The sequence below is a fragment of the Amia ocellicauda genome, unplaced genomic scaffold, assembly GCF_036373705.1.
Source record: "Amia ocellicauda isolate fAmiCal2 unplaced genomic scaffold, fAmiCal2.hap1 HAP1_SCAFFOLD_148, whole genome shotgun sequence".
Taxonomy (NCBI): domain Eukaryota; kingdom Metazoa; phylum Chordata; class Actinopteri; order Amiiformes; family Amiidae; genus Amia; species Amia ocellicauda.
In genome coordinates, this window is record NW_027102711.1 from 110925 (window position 1) to 126266 (window position 15342).

Sequence of the window (15342 nt, forward strand, 5' to 3'; positions counted from 1 at the left end):
TGGAGTCTTGTAGAACTCAATTTCTGTAATAATTGGACGCAGACAGATATAAATTGTCAAATTTATTCAAAAACAAAGACTAAATGTAGCACTACACTAATTATACAAAAGGGAAAAACTAATTAAAATTCAACTCTAGATCAACAAATCAAAGACAAATCACTTCCGTGACCAAATCAAAGACCATGGGATCGCATATGATAACACACAAATCTTTAAACAAAAAAGGTTATAAACACATTGACTACAATACCGGTTAGTAAGACGAAGGTGAGTCTCTCATTAGTATTGTTAGTCAGACATTAAATAACTACGCAGGTTAGTATTTATGTCAGGTAACTTCTCTGATATATATATATATATATATATATATATATATATAACGTCTCATTAACGTTTAGGTACAGAGAAAGATCCTATCATTACTTGTTACCACAATTTCCCTTAACTGATTATTATTCAATGATTAAGGATAGGCAGGGCCACCAATAATCTAATGTCTATTCACTTGTGTCAATTTCAGACTAAACAGTTAAACAGGAATGAGAAGATATTTCTCGGCGTTGACAGATTTTATTTCTAAAATTATCAACAAAACAGTTGAATGCAACACACATTTATATTTAAGAAAACTAAATGATATTACACATTCTAGAGTTATGAATCACAGATTAACATTTCTAATTGATTTCTTAAATGTCATGTCAGTCGATGCACCTGGAAGTTGGGGTTTCGCGAATGTAGAGTCTTTTCCAAACAGATTTTCCACTGGTTTGAAGGCTCTAAGGTTGTGCACAAAATCTTCTTTGTAAGCAGGGTTCCACCGTAGTTACTTGAAGACAAAGTCTTTGAGGAAAGCAGGGCCCTGTTCGTTCCAAGGGTCAAGTTTCTTAAGACTCAAATAGCTATTTAAATGACTGACACTTTCGTATTCAGTCGACTTAGTCAATTGTCCAGCTGTAAAACTCCACTGATCAGGTGGGTCTGTAAAGTTATTTATTTAATAAAGTCCTTTAAAAGAATTCTTCGTACGGCTCAATCTCCTTCTCCCAGTTTAATTCTTCTGTTGCCGGCAAAGACTTGGTTGGTTTCTGGTTCCGGTTCTGGCAACAGAGCTACAGGTTGCGAGTTTCTGGTTCAGGTGAGAGAGAGAGTAAGAGAGAGAGACCGTGCGCTGTTCTTTATAGTCTATCAGATCAATAGGTGATTGGTTCTTGATTTTTTTAGATTGGATTTCGGTTTCAGCCCCCAGTGTCCTATTGGAGGGGGGCTTGATTTATGACTGATGTCAATCCATGCCATCTTTTGGAAATGCCGGTTGGCCCGGGTTCGTAGCTCTATGTCGGGATTTCGGCTCTCGTCCACTTCAAAGAGTTTTTATTACCTACAGGCCCCTTTCTCCTATCTCATAGCAGGATTCCAAACTATTTGGCCTATTCTCGGTGCCATCCTCCCCAAAACTGTCACTTTGATGTAAACCAGTTCCAAGCTGATGAGTTAAGGAACTCTGATAACTTTTGGTGGGGGGAGAAGTCTTCTTTAGATCAGTGCTTCAGCTCAGAGCTAAAATGCTCTTATCAAAATACACCCAACATAACACTACAATAATATATGGTTTGCTAAGTTGTAAATAATGGCTAAAATGCATTTACTGTGCATTCGGTTAATCATTAATTACTAGGTTTATGTTTATTCATTGCATGAATGTGGATCCTTCAAATGTTTAATAAATAATGACTAATATGTAAAGTTAAAAATTAATTATGAGTGTGTTTGTGCTTAACTAATGCATACTTCTGGCCCCTTAAAATAAAGTGTTATCAGATCTCCTTTGAGATATGACTCCCTCCCCTTCAGGTTCTGCAACGTTGAATAAATAAACTTAGATAGCCGCGACTGTTTCCCAAAAATGTATTGTTTCAAATATGCCGTTTAACAGCATTTGTTAGGGGTGTAACGTTACGGTACACAAAACTGACAGTTCGGTACGTACCTCGGTTTTGAAGTCTCGGTTCGTTATGGGTTCGGTACAGCGGGGGGGGGGAACTAAACATTAATTCCGTTGTGCATGTTTCTAAGCTATGCAAAAGAGATTTCACTTCTTTCTCAGTCTGTCTGGTGATGCATAGCCCACATAGGGCACGTGCAACACATAACACAACATTTAGAAAGTGGGTGACACTTATTTTGTTACATATAAGAGCGACACTACTCCAGACACTCCCTTGCTCGTGATCTAAAGTTAGACAGAGATGCTGTGCTTGGCTGGGGTCACCTATCAGACAGGCCTCACACTTATCAACTAATTCACGGCCAATACAATGTTGTAACACTAGCGCAATAATGCCCTTTATGGTGTGTGTCATCACTAGTGTTACATGATCATCATAGTTTTTACAATTATATCTCGGAACTTCCCTGTCTGAATCAAAACTCTTGTGGGTTCTAGCAAGGCAAGAACAGAAGCATGCAATGTTCAATCTTGTTCGGGGTCTTAAAGAGTTGACAGAGGAATCCATATCACTGGTGTCTGGTACTCCACTATTCTAATGAAGAGAAAAGAAAATAACACTTAAAACTGTAATGTGTGTCGGTCAGTAAAGAAGTACACAACTATACACAGTTGTAGGACCTCTATATTTACCTCTCTTTCCATTGATGGTCCAACTCCATCATCAGTGTCTGAGGTTTTATCCTCCCTGCCATGTTCATGGTCCTTGTCATCATCTTCAGACTCATCACCAGTGTTGACACCTTCGTCTTCATCAGACATTGGGAGAGCATCCCTGGGGCTCGGAGGAGGAGCGCTGACACTATTCTTTTGATAAACATACAAAGAAGAAAACATGCATTTAAATTCACTTTGCATTGAAATTTATATATACACACATACGGCCTAACAGCATGTAAACACCGGCATACGTTTAAAATTAATAATAATATTCTAAACACGTTTTAAAATAAAGTGTTACCTCTTTTGGGTCCCTGTCTTCCGACCATCTTAATTTTGTGTTAGGTGCCCCCGCATCTTCATCAGCAGCGTGGTCGCTATGGGGTGTCTTCTTAGCTGGTGTAGCCATAGTGCGCTATGGGGGTTTCCACCAGTTACCGCAGACCTGTTCTGTCCCGAACGGGTGACATGTTTTCTGTGTTTACCAGCATGCTCTTTATACTGTAAATGGTGGCCGGCGGCTCTACAGAGGAGGCGGGGTGTGGGTGGGGTTGGGGGCGTGTGTGGGGACACGTGGGTAAATGGGGGGCAGTGGCTCTACAGAGGAGGAGGAGTGTGGGCGGAGTTGGGTGCGTGTATGGGTGCCACGTGGGTACAGTCATTTGTACCCATTAGGCTCGTGTCCATAACAAATATGTGATAACAATTTATCTCTCCAAATGGTCACCTCACCCAGTGTGTACACGTTGTTTTGAACGTGAGACCATGACCATAGCACGCATAGATACAGATGTCTGTTGGAGATCAACTTTATCGGAGTGAAATAGACACCCCAACATACCGCCCCAACTGAATTCTGTAATAAGAACAACATTTTTGGCGGTTTCCTGGTATGTTATGTGGAATACAATTTTGTGTGATTCTTAGAAAAATTATGAAATACCATTTTGCCCCCCCATAAATAAGCCGCTCCAAGCAGTTAATTTTACACATCCAATATAATATATGAAGGGACACACTCTTCATAATGGCATCTGACTGGGGTCCATTTGATGAGGAAGAGCTAGTAAATGCGTTATCATGTATTGATGGTAAGAATGTTTTTTATAGTAATAGAGTTGGGTTTAAAAGTGTTAGTATATCATGCATAGTTCATGGTTTGTATAATTTAAGGTGAGAGAGAACCGAGATATTACAGCACAGAATAACAGAGCCGAGACTGTCGGGCCGAGCACCCCGCAGGGGACCACGGAGAGTGGAACTCACAACCCCCAACGCCTACGTCCCGAACAGCGCCTTCCAAACCGCAGGAGACACGTGTTCTGAAGGTGGGCCAAAGCAATGTGTTTAATGGCCAGTTTTATTCAGATTTCATGGTATGCCATAGAACAAGTTGTTACATATTATGAATTAATTACATCTTCTAAAACATAATATCGTGTACATTTATGTGACCAATGTTTGTTTTTTGATTTGACAGTTGTTTAACCCACATAACTACACACTCCCCCACCCACCCCAAGTCACAGAGCAAACTTTGAATGGAGGTGTGTAACATTCACCGTTTTTACCAATGTTATTAATAATAATAATAATAATAATAATAATAATAATATTATATTTTGTATTTGTTCGAAATGTAGTGAAAGGTCACTGTATAAAGTGTAATTGACATGTTTGTTTTATTATAGCTAAAAATGCGGCACAGCCTGCATTGCCCTGCTTGAGAGGCGTGTCAAGTGGAAAACAGCTGAAGAGATCCGATCGTGCTGATAAAGGGAGGTCCGTTCTACAGCGGGGGAGACAGCCACCAGTCACACAAAGGGGAAACACAGCGCCCAGAAAAGCCCTGAGTAAGACAAACCGGGTGGCACACGACACCACCGATGTGGGGGTGCAATGTGTGAAAGTGAACCGACCGAGCTCCGCTACTGTAAAAAGAGGTAAACGGGGTAAAAGCACGGTTAAAGCCACCACTAGTGGGGATACTGAGATGAAATGTGATCAATCACCCTGTGTTGACATACAGACCCCTGGTGATTCTAGGGCCCTGGTGTTTAGCAAGATATGCAGTCAGCTTGTGGAGGCGTTAAACACCGCTCAGTGCAAAATACATGTTTTGACAAATTTGTTAAAACAAATAGGGAATTGACCCGTTTCTGATGAGAGTTTGATGAATCTGTAATTCACACTGTGAATCAATCAGTCTCTGCAAGATCGAGAAGGGTTGTTACAAAAAACAACCAATTCTGAAAACAACAATTGACAAACAATGAAAAAGGAGAAGCACAAAAACTGTCAGTCTGCTTGTGTAATTAGGGGGGTAATGCGAAATAAAATTAATGCTGCGAAAAGAATGCTGCGTAGGCTTAAATTTAGAACAAATGTGTCACAATTAGCACGGTCACAGACACTGTTGCACACTCTCCAGACGGGAGGCCATCCGGTAAACTTGGAAATTCAGGAATATATAGATCAGGATGTATCTAAGGAACTAGCATCGGTAGCTAATAACAATGATAATCAGTTCGGGGGTGGTGATGCTGCAATGTTAGAGATGAATAATGAAAATGATGAACAAATGGCTGAGGGTGGCGTTGGCGGGGACCCTCCTCGGGGGTTTTTGGAGATTATTCGTCGCTATGACCGAGAAATTAATAGGTTTCGGGCTATGGAGTTTTATGAAGAATTCAGGTTTGTGAACCTGGATCTGGTACAATCTTATATGAATGCTGTCCGTATTGTGCATGGAGCTGTGCAAGGATTGCTAAATGAAATATCACACAATGTGGGTCCTAATGATTTTGTACAGCTGAGACCGAGCTCGGGGTCATTAAATAATCCTTTCTAATCGAGGAGGCGAAATGTGGGGGAGCTGGACGCTGCAGATTTCTTAGAGAGCATAGCTAATTTACTACAAAGTCACAACAAAATTCTATCACATGTGAGTTTGCGAATAACGGTCACTGTGATTAGAAATATGCAAGGTGGTGGTGGTGTGCGGAGGCGCTTAAAAGGTATATTATTTAGTAAAATAATAGACATAAACCAAGGTAACAATTTATGTTTTGCTGCCAGTGTGTACCGCCTGTGGAAGGGTAAAGAATGCACAGATTCCGAAATGTTATATGGTGCCAAACGAATGCATAGCCAGCTGGGGTTTTCAATTCAGAAAAAAAAATGTTTATCAGATATTCAGGCATTTGAAAGACTATTGGGGGTCATTATCAAAGTATTGTACCATGAAAACGGATGGGAATATTTTACTACGGGGCCTACACCTATAAATTCTAAGTATCCATTGCTCTTATCCTGTATCAAGTGTTGCTCATTGCTTCGCTGTCCTCGTCCTGTACCCTCAGTGTTTTCAGAGCCCGTTCTTGATCTTGTAGAAATATATTGCAGAAGAGCAGAACTACAATCACACTTTTTCAATGCTATTGCTGTTTTCTACCTCCCTGGTGAGGTACCAATGCGGGAAGTTTGTGAGAGTATTTCTAAAATGTGTATGATCCAATACACACAGTTATTTAAAAAGCTGACGTCTTGTACATGCTCACCAGAACCAAGCCTAATTAAATAACACATTTAATATTAAATAAGTACATGTGCAGTAGCCACTTGGACAATTACAGATCCCCAGGTCAAAACACAACAGAAAGACATGGAAGATCGTATTTTCAAATCACACCTGTGGCCCCCCTAACTGTAATTTGGTATTAGTGGGTCAAAGGATTTATTTAGTTCAAGTCATAATAAGATTATATTTTGAAAGGAAACACTACAGGATGTAATATTTAAAATGACTGTGAGTACCTTTCATTAACATTGTTTTAAAGGCTGGGACCAATATGGTGGAATATCTCCAACACACGGACATTGAGAGACTCGACCCCTTTGTGCTGCTGCTCAGAGACCAACTCTCAGTTGTCTCTGAGTAGGCTATGGATCAACTTCCTTTCCTAATATGAAGGAGACAATGGATACAAAACCTATAGGCAACTATGAAAAACAGGTGATTATTGTTATTCTTCTCATTATAAACTACTTAATACATCTCTCGCATAAAGTACAACAGGATAGTGGTGACGTCATTCAGGATTGGATTGCCATTGGTCAAAAGCCCTCTGAGAGAAATTGTGTGGCGACACTCCACACTCTTAGAAGAAATTGTTCTGCACAGAACCATAAAGGGTTCCTCGAGTAATCGCTCTGGTGGATCCCTTTATGGTTCTATGTAGAACCCCTTCAAAGGGGTTACATGAAGAACCCCCAAACATAGCGTTCTATACAGAACCATTCGTTTTAAAATGTTATATATAGAACCCATTCAAAAGGGGGACACGTGCTATACCTGAATTTGTTTTCCAAATACAATCTTTAAAAAATGTATGAGTTCATATATACAAACACACATACACAACGTAGAAATCGCACTACTAGTGAACTAACTTCATTTACATTATATGCCACAACTCCTCAATTTGGAACGCAAAAACAAGACATCTGATGTAAAAGTGTAAACTAATTACGAACAGCACTTTTGATTTTTATCTTCAATTCAGGGGCTACTTATTCGAACAGTAAACTGTATTCTCTCTTCAGAGTGACTGGAATGTTTTTGCCTACATTCAACTTAAATATGAAAGTTTCCAAAAACGGCATAGTTTTCTTTAAGGCTATTCAATGCCAAACACAAAATTCTCTCTGCTTTCAGTGCTTGTCCTTCAGCACAATTACACAGGTTCATGATGTTCTCATTTCAATACATTGTTTTCTTATTTAAACTATTTGACTTTGAGCTTACATTGAGAATAAAATCACGTTTGCAAGTAAAACCTGGCCAAGAAAGGAAGCAGCACTACAATAAAACAATACACAGAATACAAAGCAGTTCCTTCAAAAGTGAAAGTGATAAAGAGTGATGTCTGTCAGTAAATTACGTTGAGATCTATTGCATAATCTACAACACCTTATACATCAAACCCAATTTACTAATATTATTGTTATGCATTAATTTGTCACATCTGCCTTTGTTGGTTAGGATAACAGTACAGGATCATCAATATGTACTGAAACGAAACCTGTCCTAGTAAGGTCGTGTCCTAACTGGATTTGACAGAGGAGCGTGTAGCTGCCACCACCTTTGGTTTACCGGACGGTCCGGTCGAATAACCCTGGAAGCTAAAATTAGTGATGTTAAAGGGAGAGTGAAAAGCCAAGAGGAAGTATATAACCAAGTCTTTTTAATAACCAATTTAATACGCTGGGTACACAATGTGCAATTTAGGCAAATAGAATAACAATCACAGTATCACTAAACAATCCATAAAAAGTCAATATCCATTAAACAGTTAAGTTAATTTCTCCCTCAAATACATACGACCAATTATTATAATAAAACCGCAATTGACCTTCATTAAAGAAATACTAAAATAAACCATACAATAAACACCAATGTAAGTGAAAAGAAACCACAGTATAAACATCAGATAAACCATACAATAAACACACCAATATAAGTTACCACAATTACAACAGCAATTTCAACTATAAAAGCACACAATACAAACTCTTCAATGTAAAGCCAAAATTCACAACAAGCCAAAAAAAAAAAAAAAAACGGGTTAATTGCTGTTTTAGATCAATTGATTGGAATATAGCTAATAGGATCAGCAAAATCCAATCAATCAATCACTCACTTGGCCCTGTTACACAGACTGATTAATAGCAGTATGTTTAAGTCTAACCATAAATTCATAAATTAAAGCAAAGAAACTGTTACTATGGGCAAGGACTTGTATAAAACCAAGTTTAAACAATGAAAACATGTAATCAAATACACATAATCCCACAAACAAACACATATAGATTTAAAATAGAGTCAGAGAGCTCCCGTCAACTGAACAGCTTCCCAGTGGCTCCAGAGGTTCAGCTCCAGGCTGGATCTAAACATTTAACTGTATATAGAGTGCATATAGAGTGCATAAGGCATCACAAATTATAAATAAATTATATATTCTATTATGAGAATAATGTTAAAGTAATACATAATATACACTAAATAATAAAAATAAAGTAATAATAAAGTAAATAAATAGTAATGGTGTCGTCTAAGACCCAGAAGGACAAGGGTTTGTTTGTTAAAAATCATATTATGGACAAATTCTATAAAGTCAAATTAAAGGGAAATGAAAGGCTGACATCCACAGGAGCAGCACTCTGGTGCAGCCCTGACAGCCTGATGTAAAATCCAGGCAGGAGAATGTAAACAGAATAGTGATATATTATAGTCTTATTTTCAGAAAATGTTTGGGGCCAGCATAAAATACCTGAAATAAATTAGACCTTGGATTTAAGATGAGTGAAGTAGTCAAAGGGTACGAATTTGAAGGATACTATAGAAATATACACTCACCTAAAGGATTATTAGGAACACCATACTAATACTGTGTTTGACCCCCTTTCGCCTTCAGAACTGCCTTAATTCTACGTGGCATTGATTCAACAAGGTGCTGAAAGCATTCTTTAGAAATGTTGGCCCATATTGATAGGATAGCATCTTGCAGTTGATGGAGATTTGTGGGATGCACATCCAGGGCACGAAGCTCCCGTTCAACCACATCCCAAAGATGCTCTATTGGGTTGAGATCTGGTGACTGTGGGGGCCAGTTTAGTACAGTGAACTCATTGTCATGTTCAAGAAACCAATTTGAAATGATTCGACCTTTGTGACATGGTGCATTATCCTGCTGGAAGTCGCCATCAGAGGATGGGTACATGGTGGTCATAAAGGGATGGACATGGTCAGAAACAATGCTCAGGTAGGCCGTGGCATTTAAACGATGCCCAATTGGCACTAAGGGGCCTAAAGTGTGCCAAGAAAACATCCCCCACACCATTACACCACCACCACCAGCCTGCACAGTGGTAACAAGGCATGATGGATCCATGTTCTCATTCTGTTTACGCCAAATTCTGACTCTACCATCTGAATGTCTCAACAGAAATCGAGACTCATCAGACCAGGCAATATTTTTCCAGTCTTCAACTGTCCAATTTTGGTGAGCTTGTGCAAATTGTAGCCTCTTTTTCCTATTTGTAGTGGAGATGAGTGGTACCCGGTGGGGTCTTCTGCTGTTGTAGCCCATCCGCCTCAAGGTTGTACGTGTTGTGGCTTCACAAATGCTTTGCTGCATACCTCGGTTGTAACGAGTGGTTATTTCAGTCAAAGTTGCTCTTCTATCAGCTTGAATCAGTCGGCCCATTCTCCTCTGACCTCTAGCATCAACAAGGCATTTTCGCCCACAGGACTGCCGCATACTGGATGTTTTTCCCTTTTCACACCATTCTTTGTAAACCCTAGAAATGGTTGTGCGTGAAAATCCCAGTAACTGAGCAGATTGTGAAATACTCAGACCGGCCCGTCTGGCACCAACAACCATGCCACGCTCAAAATTGCTTAAATCACCTTTCTTTCCCATTCAGACATTCAGTTTGGAGTTCAGGAGATTGTCTTGACCAGGACCACACCCCTAAATGCATTGAAGCAACTGCCATGTGATTGGTTGATTAGATAATTGCATTAATGAGAAATTGAACAGGTGTTCCTAATAATCCTTTAGGTGAGTGTAAAATGACAAGCATTGAAGAAGTGAGCTAAATTAACATTGAACCATTTAAAGGAGAAAATAAAAATAAAATACTATTTTACAACCCAGAAATACAAAATAAAATGTTGAAAATTGAATTTGAGCTAATTTCTGAAATGGGAATCTGAGGAAACAGTAAAATATGGTGAAGATATGAATACATAGATGTAGAACCGTCTCGGAAATCAGTGGAGAAATCGTGGAGATAAAGCAAATAGAACTTTAATCAAGCCGCTCGGAAGCCCCACGTCAGGAATAATTCCTTCAGTGAGAACTTAATGTTTACCAACATGAGTGCAGCTTTATAGGAAAATGACGTAACATCTTATGGCCGTTCATCCAATCAGAAGATACAGGTCCGGGTCCGTTTTATGATCTGTCCTCCCGTGAAGAGGTGATGGATCCAAAGCAGATGTCCGTCTTTGATGTGCACTAGGAAGATGCGATCCCACGGTCGTCATTTACCTAGTGTCAATCGCTCGTTAACAGAAACAATTCCTGCCTATCTGGAGAAACGATTAAGTCATAAACAAATTCTCAGCAGACATCTGTAGGCTATTTCGGCACTGGGTGATCTTTCATTTCTGACAGGAGTTTCTAACAAATCAACCTTGTTGACCCTTTACTTGTGCTGCTAAATCTAATCTGCTCAGTCTGTATACAAACTACTTCTAATGCTAGTATTAATATAAAACATTATATAATTATCACAAAACACTTTCTTCAACTTCCTATACAGAGTCTTCAATAGATAACCAGATACTCCAGGAAATGAAAGGGTCGTTTGGTAGCTGTGAGTTCCACAATGAAGAGTTTTTGAAATTCCCAGATATAAGATCCCTAAATACAATGTGTAGGTAAGAAATTAACTATTGATCAGTTCAACCTAGTTTCGGGAACAGTTCTTCTGAACATGTACCGGTGTAGATTGGACTTCAATAGGAGGAAGTTGACACAATAAGGACATATGAGCCGCGCAGGTGGACAGTCTTAGTGCCCACGCAAACTCTTCATTGGGGAAATCATTGACTGGACACATTTTTTGAAACTTTGTTTTCCTGAGGTACCTGGGAATCATTATTGAAATCAATTAAAAGGCTTATTTTCTAAAAGATATTTTGTTAAGTAAATATTTTAGTTAAAATAATGGAGTGAAATGTGTGTATAAATAGTAATAATACATGTCAATAAATATAACTTGAATTTTCTTGTAAGAAATTAGGAAAAGGAGAAAGAACAGCTTTTAGGATACAGAGCAATTTAGTGGGTCTGAGCGATGTTGAGGAAGGTTTGAGGAAGTTGACGAGGGGTTTAAGAGTTGATGAGGCTTGGGAAGCTGGAAAAAGGGAGTTTGATATGTGTGAAAGACATGTGCTGCCACTTTCAGCATGAGAGTTGTGAAGGTGGTTGAATGGAATATGAGGGAAAATAAGGAAGTTACTGAAGGTATAACTTAATGTAAAATAAATAAATCATTGAATGAGATATAGTTTAAAGTCTAAAGGCATGATATTGTATGGAAATAGTCCTTTCACTAACAGAAATACCCTATCAATTAGGAAGGGATTCACCCCCCAGGAAGGAGGGGGGGGTCAGTGAAAGTGTCTGTGAGCTCAGCTGGGAAATTGAGAATAGTTACATTACTAATGCTAATAATATTGATGTTGATAGTCTTTGGCAAGATGGGCAAGATGGGCACTGCCTGTGGTATCTGTTCCAACAGAGCTCTCGATTGCTTAATTGAACCTTAATCAGAGCATTTTCATTATTTTTAACTGTAGAGGGTTTAAGTTAAGCATAGAATTGTATGAATAACATATTAAAGAACCAACTATTTTTTACACAATTTGAAAAGTACAATCTAAGCCGGTTGTTCATTCAATGGAGTCATTGAGTGTCCGGTTGAACAGAAAGCAGCAGGTCGGGGCCTAACCGATGAGCCGCTGCCCTCTGCTCAAACCTGCAGCTCGCCAGGCAGGCGAGTAGATCCAACACAATTCATATTAAAGATGCGACTCGGGTCCGAGACCGGCAGCAGCCAATGAGAGTCGAGCACATCCACGAAAACAAGTTACATTATTTTGAGTTTTTGATTTTGACTTTCATAAATATTGATTCAAATACCTCAAATAACAATAGTTGTTTTGGGGCATCATGATGCAAAAGACCTAAATTCCGTGAAATCCTGCCTGTCGTTAAATGTGAGCAGCCCACCATTTTAAATATCGTCTGGGATTTAAAGAATCGCGTTAGCGTGGGTCTAGCTTTAATTTCAACACTTGTCAAGACACTTTTGGACTTTTGCACTTTTTTTACACAACATGAAATGAAAGCTTTTACTTTGCAGAACAATCTGAAGCAGAGTGACCATGATTTCACTTTGCTGTAAAATCATGGTTGCTCTGCGTCAGATTGTTGTGCAGAGTAAAAGTGTGGAAGTGGAAACAGTGTAGCTCATTGCCAGAGCCAGGGATCGGACCTGGGGCTTCATACCTTCAGTCTGACGCGCTCCCGACTGAGCTACTCGGGCAACTCCGGAAAGACCCGGAAGAGCGCTATTAACTGTGCGCTGTTTCTGCTGTCACTCATCTCCTGCAACAGGCCCGTAGCCAGCCTAGTGGAAGGGGGGTTCTTTTTTTCAAAAAGTGGACCTTTTTGCAGTTTTTCCCCTCATTTTGTATTCAATTATGAGGTTTAAATACTTCATTTTGGTTACTTTTTATGCACTAATTTGTGCTGGATTAGCTTGTCTGCTGCTATCTTAACGAGGACGCTTTTTGATGCACCGAAAATATTTACTACAATGTTGTCAAATTGCTTACCAAGATCATGTACCACCTTTTTCAGTCCAAACACACGCATGCACGCACGCAGACACACAGACACATGCGCACACACACACACACACGTGAATGGAGCGCCGACACATCACACATATTCAGGGTAAAAATCTTCTGAATCGGTCACTGTAGCTAGCTAGTCCCACTGGATGGATAATGGTCAGAATTTACTGTGTTCTTCCTTGACCCATGCTACACGTGGCTCGAAGCCCAATGTTTGCGCTACAATGTTAACGTTCATATTTCACACTTTCTATGTTTGTCTTTTTTTTAGCCCAAGTGTCCAGGCTTTTCGCGCATGTAGACGATGTGCAAAAAGAAGCGCACTTTCCCGCTCCAGCGCCGCGCTGTTATGTCATGCTGTAAATATAGTAGTACTGTGATGAGCCAGTCGGCTCTGTCACTGATTGAATTGGCTCTTATTAACCCTAATTGGACTGAGCATTGCGACCAATCACGGGATGTCATACCGGGAGCAGATGGGGATATAAGCAGTGCTCAGAAGACACGAGAGAGACTCTTTCTACGGCTAGCATTGCTTGTGTTGGTTTGTGTGCAGATAATAGGGGGCTGCTTGTTTTTACATGTGCAGTGTGCAGTGTGCAGTGTGCAGTGTGCAGTGTGCAGTGTGCGCCAAATGCTGGGGAGCTGTTCAGTTGACGGGAGCTCTCTGACTCTATTTTAAATCTATATGTGTTTGTTTGTGGGATTATGTGTATTTGATTACATGTTTTCATTGGGCAAGGACTTGTATAAAACCAAGTTTAAACATAGTAACAGTTTCTTTGCTCTAATTTATGAATTTATGGTTAGACTTAAACATACTGCTATTAATCAGTCTGTGTAACGGGGCCAAGTGAGTGATTGATTGATTGGATTGTGCTGATCCTATTAGCTATATTCCAATCAATTGATCTAAAACAACAATTAACCCGTTTTTTTTTTTTTTTTTTGGCTTTACATTGAAGAGTTTGTATTTTGCTTTTATAGTTGAAATTGCTGTTGTAATTGTGGTAACTTATATTGGTGTGTTTATTGTATGGTTTATCTGATGTTTATATTGTGGTTTCTTTTCACTTACATTGGTGTTTATTGTATGGTTTATTTTAGTATTTCTTTAATGAAGGTCAATTGCGGTTTTATTATATTAATTGGTCGTATGTATTTGAGGGAGAAATTAACTTAACTGTTTAATGGATATTTACTTTTTATGGATTGTTTAGTGATACTGTGATTGTTATTCTATTTGCCTAAATTGCACATTGTGTACCCAGCGTATTAAATTGGTTATTAAAAAGACTTGGTTATTTACTTCCTCTTGGCTTTTCACTCTCCCTTTAACATCACTAATTTTAGCTTCCAGGGTTATTCGACCGGACCGTCCGGTAAACCAAAGGTGGTGGCAGCTACACGCTCCTCTGTCAAATCCAGTTAGGACACGACCTTACTAGGACAGGTTTCGTTACAGTACATTTTGATGATCCTGTACTGTTATCCTTACCAGCAAAGGCAGATGTGACAAATGAATGCATAACAATAATATTAGTAAATTGGGTTTGATGTATAAGGTGTTGTAGATTATGCAATAGAGGGCGGTGACGTGCACTAGGAGACTATACTATTTTGTGCATATGGCTCTCCTAATATTTTCGGTCAGCTTATTACCCAAAATATCAAATACTCTTCAGGATTGCATTCCACAAATAAAGCCAATCCGTTTTTAGTGTTTCTCTGAACACATCCAAGCTTACCTAGGCGCTACATATTCTTTTCAATTACCCGTAATTCTGATCTGTATTTTGGCTTGTTAATAGAAGATATTGAAGTTGGACTCCTAATTCAAAATAACCAATATGTATCTCAACGTAATTTACTGACAGACATCACTCTTTATCACTTTCACTTTTGAAGGAACTGCTTTGTATTCTGTGTATTGTTTTATTGTAGTGCTGCTTCCTTTCTTGGCCAGGTTTTACTTGCAAAAGTGATTTTATTCTCAATGTAAGCTCAAAGTCAAATAGTTTAAATAAGAAAACAATGTATTGAAATGAGAACATCATGAACCTGTGTAATTGTGCTGAAGGACAAGCACTGAAAGCAGAGAGAATTTTGTGTTTGGCATTGAATAGCCTTAAAGAAAACTATGCCGTTTTTGGAAACTTTCATATTTAAGTTGAAT